Consider the following 22,106-nt stretch of genomic DNA (forward strand, 5'->3'; position numbering starts at 1 on the left):
TCGTACTCTATACTGATCGGGCCGGGGGAGATAGGTTCAAATGATCAATTGTTAAGTCACACTCACTGTGCCACAGAGGTAAAGAACTTATCTTGAAAGGGGCAAAGCCTACAGCTGCAAAGTTTCGAAAGAAAAACAAAAAAGGAAACAGCACTTCCAAATTTAAACTATTTATCACTTAATTTACATGTGTGAAGACGTGAATGTGGGTGTAGTTCTAAATCAAAAAATGTTGAAGTCCACAAAGCAGCATTTCTCGAGTCCCATGGCAAGTTTATAAATGATGCACTTAAAAAGTTGGAAGTGACTTTTTTCATTGTAGTAATGGATGCTGCAAACTTTGCACTTAAGGAAAGATTACTGGCTTTAGGACATATGAAAAAAGCTTGGGGAGCCCTCAGACTTCCAAAATCTGTTAACTGAGGAGCTGATAAAATAATCGGAAGCCAATGGCAACACATTAAACCAAGAAGAACAGTCTGACTAAGGTGGAAAACAACTTGCACAGGAATTTAAGAAATTGCCTAATTTGCCATCAAAGAGCATGACAGTGCTTAAGCTGCACACATTCATTCATGAATGAAAATCACTTCACAGAGGTCTACCCAAATCCATGAATCGCATTCGTGACAGTGACTGGACTGCAGAAGTAGTTCTTTAACCTTAAGTTCATTAAGACTTACCTGAGGTCCAACATTACACAGGATCCGCTTAGTAGTTTTGCTGTCATTAGCATCAACCATGACGTTGCTGGGTAGATCTACTGTAATCACCAAATCTCCCTCTGGAGACAAAGTTCTATCTAACTATCTAATGATGTTACTGATAGCTTTGCAGCAGGGAAGAGTAGTAGGGACAGGCTTTAGAATTGTTAAGTGCAATAGACTTGTGATGTGTAATAACATGCTTCACTTTGAATTTAAACAGTGAAAGGCTATTGTAAATAATACAATAATTTATATCTGTAAACCGTAGTGTGCAAAATAAAATTTGTAGAACCATTTTTGTTTAGAATCACTTTGTATAATTTAATTGTAGAACCATTTATTACTACAATTGTTTTAAGTAAGTTATTGTGTTTCCACTTTTGTATTTGTATTTTGTTTTAGAACATTAGTAGCAACCCCTGACGGGAGCAGCCGAATGAAGAAGAAGAAGACGATATGTTTTGTGAAGAACAGTTCAATCAGTCCAATAAAGCTTGCCAATTCTACTCACTTAATTCCTCCAAAATAACATCAATTTTACTTTTAAAGGTCCCTAACGTCCTACTATCTACTTGGTAACTTATTCTGTTTATGGTTTTCTGTGTGAAGAAAAATGTGTAATGTTTGTGTTAAATTTACCCTTAACATTTTCCAACTGCGTCCCTGTGTTCTTTCCGAAATCACTTCAAAGCAACAGTCTCAATCTACTGTGCCAATTCCTTTCATAATTTTAAACACATCAATCACATCTCTTAATCTCCTTTTGCTTAAGCTGAAAAGGTTCAGCTCCTTTAATCTTTGCTCATAACTCATCCCCTGCAGTCCCGGAATCAGCCCAGTTGCTCTTCTCTGGACTCTATCTAGTGTTTCTATGTCTTTTTTTGTAGCCCAGAGACCAAAACTGCACACAGAACTCCAGGTGTGGCCTCACCGGTGTTATAAAACTTAATTATAACCTCCTTAGACCTGTACTCTGGACATTATGCTATACCTGTATACATCATGCTGTACAACCTAAAATTCTATTGGCCTTCTTAATGGCTTTTTATCTAGATTTTGTAAGTCCACTACAATCCCTAAATCCCTCTCATAAGCAGTATTTTCAATTTTAAAACCTCCCATTGTGTATTCAAATCTCAGATTTTTAAATCCTACTTGTAATACTTTACATTTACTAACATATTTCATCTGCCTCAAATCTTCCCAAGTCTGCATGCTCTCCAAGTTCCTCTATGATGATTCAGCAGATTGTATATTATCTGCCAATCCTCCTATGTTGGTATCATCTACTAACTTAATCAGCTTGCTGTTTATATACCTATCCAAATCATTTATATAAATTAAGAGTAGCAGCCCTAGCACAGACCACTGTGGGACACCACTTTATAAGTCGCCCAATTCTGAGAAGGTTCCTGGCACCATCACCCTCCGCTTCCTGTGTTTTAACCAATTCTGCACTCATCTACATAATACACCCTGACCTCCCACTTCTTTTAGTCTGATGCCCAACCTCCTACGTGGGACCTTTTGAAATGCTTTCTGAAACTCAAGATAAATTATATCACTTGCTCCACTCTGATCCTGTCTTTTTGTTGCTTCCTCACTGAATTCCAGCACGTTAAACACAAACACCCTGGTCTGACCCCTGCTGACAGTTGACTAACACTGGTGTTCTTAAATGTGATGCATATCGTATCAAATTAAAGTTAAAACCGCGTTGCTATTTTTTCGGGGGTGTGGTTGCTCATTGGTTTATAAGGGGTTTCCGTTCGCTGGTGGCGCCTTAGCACAGTGTTTCCCAAACTTGGTCCTGGTGAACCCACTGTGGCTGCAGGTTTTTGTTCCAACCAGATTCTGTTTTTAATTGAACTCCTGGGCTAATTAAGTGAACTGATATTTCCCAAGTTCTGTGTTTAGGGAACAATATAGAAATTAGAAAACTAAGTTTGTGATATATATATATATATATATATATATATATATATATATATATATATATATATATATATATATAGATAGAGAGATAGAGAGAGAGATAAAAATAAACCGAGCAGTTATATAGGAATAACGTATTTTTCTTTTTAACAGTATTTTTATCTTGATTTTCATTCTACTTTTCTAGGTCTTCTAATTGTTTAATTAATCCATTATTTACTAATTTGTGGGTCTGACTCTAAAGTAGTTGCAGCCTTTGATTATTCAGAATTGTTCGCCTGGGTGTCTGATCTGCTCGTTTTAAATTGTCATTAATAAGATACAACGAAGGGGAAAAAACTGCACAGAGAAAGGGCAAAGTATAATGAAATCAACAAAAGAGAGCTAAGCATTATAGCAAAAGCAGAAATATTTCTAAATATCTTTTAAATGTAAAACTCATGCTGCTAAGCTTTTCTGAATGTCGAATAAAAGAAAAAATACCAACTAATTAAATGAGAGCAGTGCTATCAGGTGTTGTCACTGATTAGGAATCTTGTTAGAACAAAAACCTGCAGCCACAGGGGGTCCACCAGGACCGAGTTTGGGAAACACTGCCTTGGCACAATCTCACTTAGGGCACCGAATCTGCCAAAACCTCCACTGGCTTCAGCAGTTCGTGTTTAAATCATTACCTGGACCCCTTGTGTTTGTCCGTTTTTTTTTTCCCCTCTCGGTTTTGCCTTTCTGAACCCTGGTTACCATAAACCGAGCCAATTTAGCTCGCCTCACACATAAGGAGAACGCGCAAACTCTTCACAAAACAACTTCTTACCGTTGATGCAATGCTGTATAAATCGTTAACGTGTGACGCGAAAGTGATGGGGTGGTCGTTGAACTCCGTTTTTAACTCCGCTGAGCTGTAGGTGTCAGCCTTTTTCCACAGATACCTCCTCCCGGGCGCTGCGGCTTCGCTTCTCGCCGGTGCCTTAAGGGATTGATGGAAGGGGGAGGGCGGTGACTGCTTACCCACAATGCCACGGGGCAGCGCCGATGGATCAGCGACTGTGTTTCTACGCGTTGTCGGGATGTTCAGGATTAAAGATGGCCACCAGCAGGCGGAGCAGGGACAGTGACCACTCCAGGATTACATCTTTGTTTATCATACGCGGATGAAGCGCAAGGCAGGAAAATATCAGTAATATCAGCTGATAAAAACCTCCCCGTGTCCCTGATCCCCCCCACTCCTTCTGCCCCGTCCCCTGCGATCCCAGCGAAACAGGGACACCGCCACCACCGACAGCCTGGGTGAGTTGACAAATAAAATCGTTTTTTTTTCCTCTTTTGCTCGCTGCTGCCACTGCTTGAAATAACGCCAACATCGTTGTCAGCAAAACAAATGCATTAGAAGCGACTAACCGCCGTGACAGTATCAGTGTAGGCTAAGTTGCCGGCGGACGCTCGATCGCTGGCTTCATCGTTCGGTCCAGTGTATAAATCACGGGTGTCAGCAAACAACTTTCAGAGGCTGCGCTTAAATTCATGCCAGAGGAACACCAGGAAGTGCCATTTTGTCTAGATTGAATCAGCCTTGATATTGCACTGTTATTTTTATTTATTTATTTATTTGCTTGGTAACTGGAAGACACTAGTCCCTTGAGTTAAACCAGTAAGAAAGGGGATGGTAGCGATGAGGGCTAAGCAGGGTAGGCAGTGGTGTTCTTTTAGTGTCCCTGGGGATTACTGCCAGCCTCCTGCCTTCTTCCATTCTTGAAGGGACTAGCGATGGATTTGAATTTGGCGAGGTGCGATTGATCGATTGATCGGTCGACCTTAGTTTCTCATGAGATGTTTCACCTTTTTGTCCTCCCTGTTGTTGCCTTTTGCGTTGGATGACAGCTGTCTGTAATGCCATCAAGGCGTCTCGGGGACTCGCTTAAAGAGCACGCAGCACTGATTTTCAGCATAAGAAACTGGAGTCCAAAATTGACTGAAAAATAAGGTGTCTGTCCGGGCGTCAGTGTGCATTTGGGAGGTAATTGGTTAGAGAAGTGTGATCGGTCATGTATTTGAAGTTTCAAGGCAGGGGCTAACGGTGGTATCGTTACATAATGACAGTGAGGTGGCAGGTAGGCAGGTTCTTTTCTTGCAAGGTGCGTGCTGCAGCTCAGGTTGGTATGGCCACCCCCAACTCCCCACAGTGACAAGCCAGCCAGCTGAGGAGCGGCTCCTCAGTGTTACAGACAGCAGACCTCTTTACCTCCTTTGTTTAATATCATCATTTCACTCCTGCGCGTAATGAATGGCTTCTAGCCAGCTGGTCCCTGCACTGCTCTTTTCCATATAACAGCAGTCGGTAGCTATACCTTCATTTTATATCCAGGCCTTCATCAAGTGTCTGGATCTCTGCCATGCTGGCTGCTCTTGTTTTTGTTGATTTTACCAGCTTTGCAGCAGTGGTATAGAAGCAGGGCATTTGTAAAAGCTGATACAGACAGAAGGCGGTGCAGGAACCCTTCGATTTGGTTTTTAAAACCTTAGTGCTGTTTTTATTTCCTTATCTGTGGATGTTCTCGCTTTCTTAGCCTTTTCTTCTTTTACCATCCTACCAGTGTCAACTCTTACTATGCTGAAGACATGATTAGATTTTCCTGTTATTGGATTAGCATTAATGACTTATGAAATTGTCATGGGTTCATGTTCATTGATAGAGATTTAAAACATGTATTGACACCCCAGTAAATGAATATTATTCATTGCATATTTGTTTTTTCTTTTCTCATATAGAGTTATTTATAAGTGCTGTTCTCAGACTCTGTCCTGGGGCCCCTGTGGCTGCAGGTTTTGTTCCAACTGATTTCTGCTTTTAATTGGACTCCTAGCCTGGTTAAGAAATGATTGCCCAGTTTCTGATTTTTGGGGTCAACGTAAAAATGACACTGAGTTTGATAAACTTGTGAACCAAGAATTTATGTATGTTACATGGGGATAATCTAGTGTATTTTTTTTCCTTGAACTTGGTTTTTAAGATTTTGATCCTTGTGACAATTCATTTTGCTTTACCAGGCGTTCTGAATATTTAATCCACTATATCCCAATGAATGCGTTAGTGGAACTGATGCAGAAGTGGTTGCAGTCTGTCGGCAAACAGTGTTTTTTGGCCGGATTTCTGCTTTGCTCATTATTGTCATTGTTAGGATAAAACTAATTGATCAAACTTCAGAGATAAAGGGCAATTTGATAGAAAGAAGCAACAGAGTGTTAAGCATTTAAAGCTATAGCAATAATACAAATATTTCTGAATGTCTTAGAAAAGTAAAAATCTCACTGCTATTCTTTTCTGAATCCAGAATAAGAGAAGAGAAAAACAAAACCCAAACGACCTGGTAATTATTTTTTTTTTTTTTTTTTTTATTTATTTATTTATTAATTTTATTACAATCAATACATAGCAATCAAGTTTTAACAAAAAAAAAAAAAGAATTATGCTAAGAACAGATCGATCCCCACCCTACGACCTGGTAATTAAATAAGTTTAGTTAGAGGTATGACTCACTAATTGTGAAACTGGTTGGAATAAAAACCTGAAGCCACTGTGGGACCCCAGGACTGAGTTTGAGAACCTCTGCTAGATCTTTGGTTCTCAAGTTCAGACCTGGGGGCCCTCTGTGGCTGCAGGTGGCAGGATTTTATTTGATCTCTGTGTTTAATTAGCTGCCCACTTTTTATTTTGCATTTAGAAAAGTGCAGTAGTGTTAGATTTCCACTTATACTAAATTGAGACGTGTTTGTATTTTTTTGTATCTTTACATGCTTATTTTGTAATGTCATTATTTTAATTTACTTGTTCTGTGGGGCTTGCTTTCTTAATTGTATGTGAATGCAGGCAATAATGATGAGCAGAACAACACAAATGCCTATAAAGGAGCAACTACTTCAGTGTTACCCACATGTATGCTAATTAGTAAATAATTATCTAAATAAGCAGATCATTAAAATAAAAAAGGGAAATGACATTGATTCTGCTACAGTTATTATGTGAAATTCACAGATGACAGTAAAATTAGAGCAAAGGCAGACGCTGAGGAGGCAGCAAAAACATTTCAGAGACACTTGGACAAGCTGCAGAACTGGGCAAATGGTTGGAAAATGCAGTTTAATGTTGGAAAGTACAAAGCGGTACATAGTACATGTGGGTAAAAGAAACGTCAATTGTAAATACAAGATAATAATTATGGGTGGCACTATCCCACAGGACACAACCTCTGAAAAAGACTCAGGGTTTTTGCTAACACAATATTTTCAGCATCTAAGTAATGTGCAGAAGCTATTAGAAAGGCAAATTAATGTTAGGTTATATCATAAAAGCTGTTGAATCTAAATCAAGGGATATTATGCTCGGACTATATGATTTACTAATGAGACCACATTAGGAGTATTGTGTGCAGTTCTGGTCACCACACTTCACGAAAGACATAGTAGCACCTGAAGCTGAGCATAGGAGAGAAGCCAAGTGCATCCCAGGACTTAAGGGCGTGTCCTACACTGACAGACTCCGAGAATTAAACCTGTATATTCTCGAGCAGAGGAGACTGGACAAGGACCTAATCCAGGTTTTCCAAATTCTTAAAGTAGATGCAGCAGAATCCCATCAGCTTAACTATGAATCGCACACTCCTGGACAATGGTGTAATTTAAGGGGAAGTTCATTTAGGACTGAAGCCAGAAAGCACTTCTTTAGGCAAAAAGATGGGGGAATCTGGAACAAACTACCAAGTCATGTAATTGAAGCAGAAACCTTGACAACCTTTAAGAAATATCTGGATGAGAGATTGGGACAGCTCAGCTATTAGCTAAGCAAATAAGCTTGATGCGTGTGTGGGATCTCTTGGATCTTGTGTTGGACAAGACTGTGTTTTTAAAAAAATAATTTGTAGAGTTAACCTTCAGTAATTGCTAAATGAAATGATTAGTTCTGTGTTATTCACAGCTGTATCAGTCAACATCCCCTTTCTATTATTGTCTTGATCTTCTCTTAAGCTTATTCATTACATTGTTTAATCATTGTTGTAAAGTTTTTGATTACTGCACTTATCATGTCCTGAACTATATTTAACAAAGACATTTTGGTTCAGTATTGGCACCCTCTCTGCAGGGGATATTGCTCCCTTGTGCTTGATTCTTGCTGGAATAGGTTCCTGCTTCCCTCTCGCCCTGCTCAGGAAAAGTGGGTTTGAAAATGGATGGATGGATAACAACTTTGGGAATCTCCTTTTCTTGAGGCTGCTGTGTTACTGTGTGGCTGAAATGTGTGTGGGTGAAGAGATTTGCCAGTATACATAGTGAACATTTCTGTGGCACCCTAAACTGGACCCCAGTAATGCAACAGAGGAATGGTCAAACGGGAAATACGAAATGAAAGTAAACGGAAAAAACCCCAAGTTGCTTCACTAGGCCTAATGTAGCAATCATGTGCTGTAGGAATTTTCCAAGTTTCTATTTGTGATGTTTTATCTTCCCACTTTCTTGTTTTTATGTGAATTTCTAGTTGGCCTTTTTTAAGAAACATAGAGTCACTGTTGATTTGCAACTTGTTCCACATGTAAGTAAGAATTTCAGTGTACTCTGTACCTGTGACAATAATGACCTTATAAATCTATTTACTAAAAGCTATTAAGAATTAACTGTGCAAATATTAAGCAAAATAAATGCATTATGCATGTTTTAGTATGCTTTGAACAAAGTGTAACCATGCACATGTCATTTCTGATGACCTAGTTATTTATTTTTAATTTTATTATCTTGAGTAAGGTAGAAGTGCAACATTACATCAAAACCTTGTCTGATCTGAGTAGCATTGTTTTGTCAAAATTGTCCCACTGATGGCTATTACCACTTTGGAGGGCATTCACCTGTGTCACCCTTCTGTCCTGTAGCTAATAAGTACAGCATAACACTACAGATTTACAGAAGAACCCTGTCTTCAAGGTGGAGTGATTTATCCATGGTAATGGAAGTTCAAGGCAGAGAAGCTCTCTCTGACTATCACCTCAAACTCTGGACTCGCTACCTTTCTGCCGGCTGAACTCTATCTCATAGCCTTCCCTCCCAACTCTAAGTTAAAAAGTCCACTCGCTGAGGGCAATCCCAAAAGTCACGTCTGGGGTCAGGAACCCCTCCAGAAAGTAATCTGGCCTTTCCCCTAGATAACCCTATAGTTACCTTGAAAAAAGCACACATGTAAGACATGTTTGTGATTTTTTTTTTCCAGCCATGGTGAACTCTGTATTTTCTACTGCACACTTTGCTGTTTTGTTTCTGGGTTGTACTGGAAATACCGTGCTTTATCTGTAATAACCCTGTAAAACTTGAATTAATTTGCAGAAAGATCAGTCCTAACTTCAGGCTGCGGCTCTTTTTGATCATCTGTCAAGATTCGAGGCATATGGCTCACACTACACGGCCGTTACGGGAATTAAAATGCCACACCTCTCTTTTATTTTTATGTACTAGGGGGCTCTGCCCTCTGCTGTCTTCACTCGCCCATCCCCGGGTTTGGTTTACTGGATATACAATTTAAAGAGATTGCTATTTTCATGGGAATTGTTACATATGCATTATTTTCACTTTTACTTTTGTAAAAACAATACTTGTCCTTTATTTCCGTCCCTGGGCATGGTTACATCTCTTTCTCGCAGGACATATAACGCTGCTCGCATTGTGAAGGGGGGGAGGCTGAACACACGCTAAGGAGATGCCGTCGGATCATCTGCTGCTGTTCTTCTTCTGCTGCTGGCGAGCTGCGTGTTCATTTTGTTGTGCTGCACGTCGATCACTTAAAAGCCTGTATAGCAGCTGTCCTTTTGCCACTTCGTGTCTCTGCTGCTCGCGATGTGAAGGGGGGGCTGAATGCACACAAAGGAGTTGCAGTTGGATCATCTGCTGGCCTCCTGCTGCTGGCAAGTTGCATGTTCTGCTTGTCGCTCGTCATTGTTTTAAGAGCTGGGAGCACATGATGTCTTTCTGCCAAAAGCATTCCAACAACTGCTTGGTTAGATGTCCGTGAACTTGTTTTAAATGTTGTCTCGCATGACGTTAAAGTGTCTTTTGCGGGACGTCAAATAGTCTTCCCAGAAGATCACGTCTCGTCTCCCAGGATTTTTTTTATATAGAGAGATATACAGATGCGCACACACACACACACACAGAGGGTTTTTTTGTGACAGTACATGACGGTACAGCATATCGGCACCTCGGCTGCAACGGCTGGTCTACAGTTGTCAGAATAAAACACGATTCATGGATCCTGTCTGTACCCTATTGAAAAACAGTCTGAAAAACTGCAGCCTCTATTGCATGCTCTTAGTTGTATTCCAGTTTCATCAAGTGAGTGTGAAAGTGGATTTTCGCAAGTGAATCTAATTGTTAATCAAGTGAGAGCCTCTATACTGAGAAGCACTGTCTCTGCACTTCATACTATTAATTCGCCATCCACTCACATGCTTCGATCCTTCAAGATACTTTAATTCATGGCTGTTACAAGGATGATGATCAGCCATCGACATTTGTAGCCAAGTATGAATTAGAAAAACTGCATTTGATAAAAACATGCAAAAAGTTTTGAGTTTTCGTTAAAACTCAGTCAAATTAAGCTTTGATTGCTTTGTGGGGCTACATTAACAACTTTTTTTGTAGAATGTAGGGCGCATCGTTAACTTGCAGTTGATATTCCTTGATTTGGGAAATTCTCTGTTAATAATTTTATATCGTCAAGCACAATATTATGTAGTACGGTACCCCTGACAGTTTGTCAATTTCAAATTTTAAATGTTATGTTTCACCATGGGCTAGTGGCACATTTCAGGGGTGGAATATAAAGTGCATATGTGGTCATTAAATGAATTACCCTGACAGAAACATTTTGCCCCAAACAAAATTTCACTCATTAAACCCACAGTGGGAAGCAACTTCTCACATCTGTTCCAATTCCCAAAAATGCCTTCTAGGTACATTTTACTCATAACGTGCAGGGGTCAGAGTTATACAAAAAGAAGCTTGAAATGTGCGTACAGAACATCCCTTGTAATTGTTGGTATTTATAAAAGAAAGCTTGATGAGTGAACGTTTGTATATTTATGGCAACTCTGACCCATCTATACGCAAAATTTTTGAAAAAGTGGGAAAAATGACACTGTTGATAAAATAGGGAAATGCAGCCCTCAGCTAAATGACGACTCAGACTTACAATTCATATCACCAAGCAGTTATTGTAGTGCATATTAATGTGACAAACACGCTGAGCCTCAGAAATTATGAATAAGATGTACAGACTCAATTACAGTTCCCTTTCATGAAGACCAAAGTTGTGTATTTGCACAGGTTAACGTTTTTGTCCATTTTTATTGGCTATCTGTTGTCAAGGGTTAGAAACCAAAGCACAGTAAAAACACCAGCGTGATTCACTCACTGCATACAGAAAGCTTTAATCCTTCCTCCCTACAGCCTTTTTGTAGCCTCAAGGTGTGACACATCATGGCTTGATTGGCACTGCTTGAAAACTATGCAAATGATCTTATACAAAGGAAACAAGCTATTCAGGACTGGTTGAGTTTTTTTTCTTTTACTCGTGATGATGACTGACTTAAGAGCCAATTTAGACTTTCACAAGCTGTTGTCTTGAAATTGTGTACTGAGGGTGTTCCCTGCATTAAAAAGACAGAGTGTCCAAAATCGGCAGGTTATGGCAATAATTGACTTCTGGCAACAGGCTTCTACTAGAGGGAACTGGCCAACAAAGCAGGAATATTTCAGCCAGGCTTCATTTCCATCATGCCCGCTGCACTGGAAGCCATAAATGATTCACGAGGTGCTTCATTCAGTTTGTACATGTGAGCTTAAAAAGGAAATATGCTGCACTGTTCAGTTTTCCTAATGTATTCATGGTAATTGACCACACTCATGTTGAAATAACTGCACCTGGTGAGATTGACACTACTTTTATTAACCATAAGCAGTGGCATTCCTGTAATGTACAAGTCATCTGTAATGGCAAGATGAGGCTGATAAAAGTCATAGTTTGCTGGCTTGGATTGTCCCATGATTCATTCATTTTGAGGCAAAGTAGTGTTGATCAGACAACTTGGTGCTGTACGTGATGGCTAGCTTGTTGATAAGATAACTGGCTGAACCCTATGTGTTTCATATGGTGTGTACTATCCTTTGTAACGACCATCGTCATTGTATGTGCCAGCTGATAGTGGCTACCCGCTCTGATGGTGGTGGCCTATGCCTTTCCTAGACCCCTAGAGTGCAGAGGAGTGGCATTTCAATGCAGTGTGTAGACCGGCATAGGATTTCTCTAGTCCAGTTTGGCACTGGCTGGATATGTTATGTGGGGAGGCTTCACCATCGGTCAGTGAATGTCTGCAGCATCATAATTACACATTTATAATGTTCATTAACTAGTCCATGTGTGGTGATTTCAGGGTGGGAATTAAATGCTGTTTGAGGTGCATTCATGTAAGCCCATTTAGAAGGATGATTATAATTTATAACGGGGAAATTGCATTAAAAGTTGCATGTACCAGGTTTTGTAAATCTGATATATTTTTTTTTTTTTGGTGTAGGTGTTTTCCTTTTTTTCATGCACATATTTTTACTCTGGAATCCATACAAAGTTTTATAAATCAGACCCCAGGTGTGATCATATTTCGGTACCAACTAAAACTTACAGTTCATACATTTACAAATAGGGAAACTGCAAAAGTTGGCAGAGATGTGGACATTTGTACCAGACAAACAAACACATGTTCAGCTTTATATGTTATATAGTCCTTACAAGGGCATGAATAACAGTGAATAATAAGTGGTTTAAAATGAATGAATTGATGACACATTATATAAATTGACAATAGCATATTAACCCATTTTACATTCTGAAGCCTATACTGTTTGAGATCATTTATGTTAGGTAGAATGCCTAGTGGGTGCTGGGTGGCTTAATGGCCTTGGAACCCCTGCAGATTTTGTTTTTTTTTTTTCTCCAGTCCTCTGTATTTTTGTTTTTATATTTTCTCTCCTCACTGGCCTTTGGACCTTACTTTATTCTTTGTTAATTAGTATTTCCTAATTTTTATGTTTTTTCATCTTTAAAGCACTTTGAACTACATCATTTGTATGAAAACATTCTATAGAAATGAATGTTATTCACAGTTGGGTAAAGTCTTCTGAGAATATTATGAATTAAAGCGTTCTCAAGTATAAAAGTTCATAAAAGCCCCAAAAATGTCCAGTAGAGCAGACAATACTGTCAACTCCAGCTAGTAAAAGAGGGGAATGAAAAATGTACTCCGTGGCACAAGAATAAGCTCCAAATAGCACAAGGCAAATGACAATGAAGGCAATCCCTTCAAAGTAGGTAATACGAAAAGCAAATACAATCCCAATACACAAAATCCAAAGAATGGTCAAAAGGCAGAGCAAAAGGTCACCAAACTCGAGTACATCACAAAAATATCAAAAGAGAAAAAAAAATAACCAGGAGAACTCGCCAACACCCTAGCGCAGTCACAATGAACCACAAGGTACTGTGGGTTTTCCCGGCCTTTTATGGCAATGGAAAGGTGACCCTGTCTCTTGAGGGACAACCCAAAAAAGCACTTGTCACATGGTGAAAGAAGCTTAAACATAAAAAAGCTGTATAATCAATAATGTTAACATAAAATATGAACAAAATCTGACACATTGAGAGTCAGGGGAGAAACCCTGGCTGAAATATAACCGAGAGATGTTTTCTGTTAAACCAAAGTATGTTCATTGCAGCATTCTTGAAAATTGAAAATTTGGAAAGTCAAACTGCAAGCACATGAAGTGTACACAAGTAGTTGACTTGTCTTCACCTTCCAATTGGATGTTACTTTTCAGTTTGTGAATTGCATTTAGATTTTGGCGGAACTTCCTCTTATTTAAGTATTGAGGTTTTTGTAGAAGTGCAATAGTGGAACACAAGTTACAAGTTAAGTGTTCATGTAGGTGGCATCACAAATACAAGGTTACATAATGGGGGCTATTCCACCTTTGGATAGCAAACCAGTAATAAGTGCATGGGAACACTAAGTACTGTACAAAGAATTCTGGTGGACAAGTGGGACATAGGTCTTACCCAGGTAAGTAACTTGGTTGGTGTTTTTGGAGATGGGGAAACATAGTGTAGGAGATGTCTCCTCAGATTTATGACTGGAGAGTGCAACGGCAAATACATGTTGTTAGCTTTGGTTTTGTAGTCATCAGAGCATTTTGAGACTACACAGTGCAATGTCTTCAAAGGATTTTTTACACACTTGTTCTATGAGCAGAGCTCTTGTCATTTCAAATGAAGCACAGTGATTCCAGTTAATGGCTGCTTTTATTTATCATCAGTCAAGAATTTTATTATCAGACTGACTATTTTACTCTGATTTGTTGTTTCTTTTTCCTTAGTGTGTTTGTCGGAGAGGGGAGTAAGGGTGGGCATTTGATTTATGGACAGTTTCAGAGATTATCATATATTGAGGACAAATACTACCTTAATTTTTACTCTACAACATGGTCATGTTCTCTGGGTTATTTTTTTTTCTTTATTCACACAGAAAAAATGATTGGGACAACCAAACCGTTATTCAAAAATATTTGTGCGTGATGTGTCCAATATGGTTGTGCATCTGGATACATTCACACTTGGAAAGAAGCCAATGTGTGACCCGTTGACCAGAGATATCCTTGCGTTTTAGTGCCATGCTTCATTTTCATCGCTCAAGGGTCAGTTGTGAGTGAGATAAAGTTGATAATCGTTCATGCAGCATTAATGTGAGTGTATAATATTATTCAGACATTATTGGTATGTTTGCTTCAGAAATTCACATCTTGCTTTTGAGTTTTTGCTCTAACCTTGTTTCAAGAATATGTAAAAAGATATGTAGTAGATTTGGAAAGTATTTGGAGCCCTTCAGTTTTTTTCGCATTTTTCCGGGTTGCAGTTTTGTGCTAAAATCAGTCAGTCATTGTCCAACCTGCTATATCCTAACACAGGGTCACATGGGTCTGCTGGAGCCAATCCCAGCCAACACAGGGCGCAAGGCAGGAACAAATCCCAGGCAGGGTGCCATCCCACTGCAGGGCACACACACACACACCCACACACCAAGCACATACTAGGGACAATTTAGGAACGCCAATTCAGGAATGTCTTTGGACTGTGGGAGGAAACCCACGCAGACACTGGGAGAACATGCAAACTCCACACAGGGAAGACCCAGCAAGCGAACCCAGGTCTCCGTACTGCGATGCAGCAGCGCTACCACCGCGCCTGGGATAAAATCATTTAAGTTTATCTTTTCCACAACAAACAACACTCGATACATCAGAATGACAAAAGTGAAAACTGGATTTTAGTGCGTTTTGCTAATTTATTTAAAAGTAAAAACTGACATCACAATGGCACAACTATTTAGAACCTTTACTAATTACTTTTTTGAAGCCTCTTTGGTAGCAGTTAGAGCTTGGGTTCTCCTTGGGTATGATGCAATTAGCTTCACACACCTGAATTTAAGGATTTTCTGCCATTCACCACTGTAGAGAGGGGAGGTTAGGAGCATGATACAGCACGTTGCTGCACCCACCACATGACAAACTATCTCAGAATCCTTGATTAGGACCGGAGTCGCAATGGGTGACACCTCAGCACCACACTAGTTCAGATGGAATGGAACAGTATGAAGTTTTTATGGTGGCTGGAGTGCCAATTCTGCCAGCAACTCCCAGGTTTTTCCCTGCAGGTTGGAGGGCCTACTTGCATGGCTGGATGAAGATTAACGTCATATTCAGGACAGAGCACTTGCAGGTTTAGGGCCTTGTTCAAGGGCCCAACGAAGTAGAGTCACTTTTGGCATTTATGGCATTGGAACCGGCAAGCTTCCAATTTCCAGTACAGATCACTAGCCTCAGAGCCACCACTCCGCCCATACCAGTGTAGATCTTCTCAAACTCTGTCAGGTTGGATAGACTGTTGGTAGACAGCAATTTTTAGGTTTCTTTAGAGATATTTGATTTTACTCAAGTCCAGGCTATGGGTGGAGAACTCGGAGAACTAGGATATTTCCCGAGTTGTCCCTAAGCCATTTTTTGTGTTGTCCTTCCTTTTTGCTTGGGGTCATTGTCCTGTTAGAATGTGAACTTTTGGCCCAGCGTCAGACAGCTGCTAGAGCACTGTAGAGCAGGTTTTCATTAAGGGTATGCCTGTACTTTGCTCCGTTCAACTTTCTGTCAACCCAGCTTATAGTCTCTCAGTTCCAGACACTGAAAAATAACTCCACAGCATACATAATGCTGACACCACCATGCTTCACCGTTGGAATGGTATTGCACAGGTGATGAGCAGTGCCTGGTTTCCTCCAGACGTGGCACTAATTTTAATTTCATCAGACCTGAGAATCTTGTTTCTCACACTATGTGAGTTGTTAACAGTAATCCCTCCTCGATCGCGGGGGTTGCGTTCCAGAACCCCCCACAAAAGGTGAAAATCCGCAAAGTAAAAACCATATGTTCATATGGTTATTTTTATATATTTTAAGCCGCTATAAAATCTCCCACACTATTCTAAACATTTCTCGCACAGTTATACAGCATAAACCCTTTGTATTCTCTTAGATATTAGGTAAGATTCGTTGAAATTATATATGTAAATCCACTGTTTATATACAGTAAAACCTAAATATTATTTTAAATATATCGAGCGTCTCCGATATCACATATTTTACAGCCATTACGATAGGCCACGAGCAATAAATACGTACAATGCAAGAAAAATTATATACAGTAAAATGTGTGCACAGTAACACTAAACGCACGTACGTGTACTAAGTACTGTACGTAGAAAATTAATTATGGTTACTCACCAACAATGACACAATGACTTGTCCGATAACGATGAGTTTAGTTTTACTGCATAACAAAGGAGAGCGTTACTGCTCTTCTAAAGGAGCCTCTTCAGGCGATTGTGTAGCACCGCCGTTGTTATTCTTCCGGGCAGTCTTCAATCCAAATCCCTAAAGCAGATTCCATCCGGACTACCGCCTTATTACGTTCACTTACAACTCGTTTTGCGCCCTGGTTAAAGGACACTGCGGCCGTAGATCTTGTATTCTTTTCCTCCTTTTTAAATAAAAAGAATCGTGGACTCATTGATGCTGTGATGGTGTCCTACAGCGGTGTAGCTGTTCCCTTTCTTCAACATATCCAGAACTTATACCTTTTTGGCAGTCATTAGCATCTTCCATTGGTGCTTGGGCACGGCCCCTGAAGCAGTAGCAGGAGCAGATCATTTTGGAGCCATAACGAAGGGCTTGACTACGCACAAAGATAAACACAAAAGAGCACAAAAGTTAACTCTTTACACAGAGAAACACGTTGATGCTGAATGAGTGAAACAAGACTTCCTGGTTAATGCAGCGGAATCGAATTCGGTGCTCCATCGCTGAGCCAATCAGCACACAGGAACTTAACTGCGTGCTCTGATTGGGTAGCTTCTCAGCCATCCGCCAATAGCGTCCCTTTTATGATATCAACTGGGCAAATCAACTGAGGAAGCATGTACAGGAAGTAAAAAGACACATTGTCCGCAGAACCCACGAAGCAGCGAAAAATCTGAGTGTTATATTTACATATGCTTGCATATAAAATCCACGATAGAGTGAAGCCGCAAAAGTCGAAGCATGATATAGCGAGGGATTGTGTAGGTGCCATTTTGCAAACTCCAAAAAGACTTTATGTGCCTTTTACTGAGGAAAGGCTTCTGTCTGGCCACTCTTCCGTGATGATTGTCTTCGAGAAGTTTCTTCCATCTCCACACAGGTTCTCTAAAGCTCAGCTGGAGTGACCATCAGCTATTTTGACACCTCTCTTACCTTTGCCCTTCTCTCATGCTTGCATGTTTGGCTGAATGGCCAAGCTCTAAGAAGAGTTGTAGTTCTAAGAAACCTTCCATGTAACAGTTATGAAGGCAACTGTGCTCTTGAGAACAATCAGTGCTGCAGGGTTTCCCAGATCTATACCTCGAAACGGTCCTTTCTTTACATTCTGCAGGTTTCAACCTCATCGCATGGCTTTTGCACTGATAGACATTGTCAACTGTGGGTCCTTCTGTAGACCAGTTTGTGCTTGTCCTAATAATGTCCAGTCAATTAAATTGACAACATGGACTTCAAACAAGGTGTCGAAACATCTCAATAATGGCCAATAGAATGGGATACACCTGAGTCACATTTTAAGTGTCATAGTAAATGTTTTGAATGCTTATGTCAGTGTGATAAATATTTAGTTTTACTTTTAATACATTTGCAAATATTTATAAAATATTCTGCATCAGGAGTGGGCAGAAGGAGGAGTATAGGAACCTAATCAAGGACTTTGTTAAACGATGCGACTCAAACCACCTACAACTGATCACCAGCAAAACCAAGGAGCTGGTGCTGGATTTTAGGAGGCCCAGGCCCCTCATGGACCCCGTGATCATCAGAGGAGATTGTGTGCAGAGGGTGCAGACCTATAAATACCTGGGAGTGTGGGTGGATGATAAATTGTAATGGACTGCCAACACTGATGCTTTGTATAAGAGAGGACAGAGCCGAGTATACTTCCTTAGAAGGCTGGTGTCTTTCAACATCTGCAATAAGATGCTGCAGATGTTCTATCAGATGGTTGTGGCGAGCACCCTCTTCTATGCGGTGTTGTGCTGGGGAAGGCAGCATAAAGAAGAGGGATGCCTCATGCCTGGACAAACTGTGGTAGAGTGACGGGCGCTGAGCAGGCTCTTGTCAATCATGGAGAATCCACTGAACAAGATCATCTCCAGGCAGAGGAGTAGCTTCAGCGACAGACTGCTGTCAGTGTCCTACTCCACAAACATTAACACTACAGAAGATTATAGACTAGACTGTTACACTGGCCTCACACTCTCCACCTTGCATTTTTTAACTTTTAACTTTTTTTTTTTTGCTCTTTAATTAATATTGTTTTTTATCAGTATGCTGCTACTGGAGTATGTGAATTTCCCCTTGTGGATTAATAAAGTATCTATCTATCTAAAATCCTGTTTTGTGGGCTATGAAGAATTGCTTGATGTGGGGAAAAATAAATTGAAATGTTTTTTTTTAATTTTTATTAATTTTATTACAATCCATACAAAGCAATCAAGTTTTGATTTTATGACAAGGCCGCATCATATGAGAATGTTAAAAAATGAAAGGAGCTGAATACTTATGAATCCATTGCATTTGCTTATTTAAACCAATTAGTTTAAGCAAAAGGAGTGAGTGATTCCTACGTCATCTTCCACAGCATCTCTTGCCTTTCCTTTACTGCATGTTCATTATGATGGTTTTAAGATTATCTACCACAATTTGTGTATCTGCTGTTAATTATCAATCAATCAATCCACATTTATTTATATAGCACATTTTCATACAAAAAAATGTAGCTCAAAGTGCTTTACAAAATGAAGAATAGAAAAATAGAAGACACAATAAAAAATAAACATTAGGATTTGAAGCGCATGGGGATAGACTTTCTTAAAGGGCTGCATTACACAATCTGTGTTTTCCTTTCTTGTCTACCCCATGTTTAGCATGTGGAAAATGAAGGCAGTTTTTGGTTCCTTGATGTTACAGTTGAACTAGATGCTGACTAATAATGCATTCAGTCTCTTGCCTTTTTCTGTTTAATTGAAAAGCCCTAATCTGCATTACAGAAAAAACACATTATTTTCTCTGTGTCTTTACTAACATGTAATCCTTTATGGTGTCAGTTTTGTAGCCTTAATTATGGGAAAAAACATTTACTCCTGTTCCAGGCTAAGAGAATGAAACCACTTTTGCCTTCAATAGAAAAGGCTATTTGTAGTCCTGATTCTGATGCCCAAACATTTTAAAGTCATTGATAACATTTAGACAGCAACAATTATATATTTCATTTAAATAGTCAATCTTTTATTTAGAGATTTGCACATTAGGTTGATGTCAGAAAGCACAAAGTGTTATTGAAATCTGGAAGAAACCACCAAGTGTTGGAGTTAAAACAGGAACCCTGACAGCTTCTTAAAAGTATAAGGATGACATATTGGGACAATGTAGCAATTAGATAGTCAGATGAGCTTGATGGATTCAATTTTCTCCTTTCATTTTGTCACGCTGTGTATACTGTACTTCTCAGTTATCAACAAGACATTTCCCTATTTGACATTCCACCCAAAAATACAGAAATGCTGCATTGCTGGATAAGGGCAATCCCTTGGAAATATTAAAATTGATTTTGTTTTCTGACAGGGTTCAATGCACCCAAGTTACATCACAAAAATATTCACCAAAATTTAAACCAAATTACCAGAGTCCATCATTTGTGGGCTAGAAACACTCCAACCTGTAGACCTCTTTTGATATATGTATACGTATTCCACCTGAAGCTTTCACTGATTGATGTACAAACACAAAAGGGGATCAGGTTTTGTGGATAAAGTGGGGATGGCAGATGTGGCACAATGTTATAGTAGTCTACACAAAGTGACATTTTTATTTAGAGAAATTAAGGTCAGACATTACAGTGCAGAGAGCAATCTTAACTTCCCAAAAACACATACACACCAGATTTGAGCTTTTTTTGCCATCTAAATTGGGGTTGTTTAATATTCACATGACAGGAATACATGTGGCAAATTATATAAATGTATATGTAAAATATACATAGTATATGCACACATGCATTTTCTTACATATATGTATTCAATTTAAATGTGTGTTTATATTTATATATGCATACTGTATACACACACTCACACACAAGGGCTGCCAAATTATGGTTTGAATGCTCATTAAAAATATAAGAAAATATTTTAATATCTTTCAATGTAGGTTAAAAGTTTAAAAGTTCTAAGTACTGCTACATGTACAATTTAAACTGCCTTTCTATGCTTTATTATTATTATTTTTGCTTTTTTACACATGGTGCCACTTTCATGCATGCAACACTTATGACTTGTGCAATGACACTTCTTTAAAAAAGCAAGATTTTTTTGTGCATGGAATACATGACAAAGGAGGAAAATGGAATCTGGACCTTCACATGCTTGTTTTACACATACTAAACCCATCAAAAAAAGCTTCTGATTATTTAAAAACTTTAAACGATCACATTACATTAGTCCTTGCACCATTGCCCCTCTTCAGCCCACATTGTACCTTTCTGGTTCTTGGGTGCAAAAGACATGAAGTCAGCACACATCTGCATTTTACGTCAGGTGAGGCACGCCGAGTCTATTTACTTTTCACAAAAGGATTTACTGAATGTACTAAATGTTGCATTGTAATGATCTTTAAGTATTCCCTCCTCATTCTGTTTTTATTTGGCAAAAAGTTTCATTAACAGCAACGTAACAATTCTGCTATTAAGTAAAAAAAAAAAAATAACATAGCACGATTTTAAAACCAGTCACAAGAAGCATAGTTTATATTAAAAGAAAAAAAGTAAGGTAGGTAGATCAATTTTGCAGAGCAGCCTGATTTGATAAATTTGTAGAGCAGGGCACCGGTGGTCAAAGAATAATATACAGGGTTAAAGTAAATAGGATTCTTTTCCTCTTTGCACCAAAGTCAGTCAGATTAAACTCCAGCACTCCCGTTATGTTGAACTGGATTAAGTGTGTTTGAAGATTGATGAAAAGATGGAGCAAATAGTGTAGTTAAGCCATGATTAGCCTTGTTGACTTACATTAAGACTGAATGCAGGCTGACATTTTTTTTTCTCTCGAAAATAAAGTACCATATACTGTATACTTGCGGAAATATTCTCCCGCGGGTAGGTCGGGACTTGATTTTACCGTATAATTTCTGGAATTTTATAATGTTGCTCGTATTAGTCGAATGCAGAAAACTCACACTATTGGTACAAGGGATTATGATATGCTAACACCCACCTAAGAGAGTAACCACGGAGCACACTGCCTTTTTTTTCTATGTGGGTGCAGCAGTGTGCTGTATCAGCACGTGCTCCTAACCTCTTTCTCTCTTGTGCCTACGTGACCACACGGTAATACCCAAACTATTCCGAAGCAACGTTTGCACTGATTTGTGTTTTTTGTATCTCACACCCTCATACACCTTTATCATAAGAGCATCCCTTATCTACAATGGAGCGTTTGATCAAAAGAAAATATGAAACTAGTTTTAAATTAAACGTTGTTGAAGTAGCAAAAGAAAATAAACACTGCACTGCTGCTGCAACTAAATTCGATTAGTCTGAGAAACTGATGCGAGATTGGAGGAGGCAAGAAGATGTTAAAAAAAAAAAAAAAAAAAAGTGTCGCGTTTTTGAACGGGCGTATAAGGTCTAATTTTATGATTGATTTTTTTGGGTTTCAAAACCCGGCTTACACTTGAGTATATACAGTAGTACAACTGGGCG

At 39.2% G+C, this 22,106-nt stretch overlaps 1 protein-coding gene across 1 annotated transcript in view; it reads left to right on the forward strand.

Moving 5' to 3' along the window:
- Positions 1–3,724: 3,724 nt before the first annotated feature.
- Positions 3,725–22,106, forward strand: part of wdfy3 (WD repeat and FYVE domain containing 3) — a 335,886-nt gene continuing 317,504 nt past the window's right edge. The window contains exon 1 of the mRNA XM_039758522.1: positions 3,725–3,929. The gene's annotated coding sequence lies outside the window, so the exon portion shown is untranslated. The remainder of the gene's footprint in view (positions 3,930–22,106) is intronic.

This window comes from Polypterus senegalus, chromosome 7, assembly GCF_016835505.1.
Source record: "Polypterus senegalus isolate Bchr_013 chromosome 7, ASM1683550v1, whole genome shotgun sequence".
NCBI lineage: Eukaryota > Metazoa > Chordata > Cladistia > Polypteriformes > Polypteridae > Polypterus > Polypterus senegalus.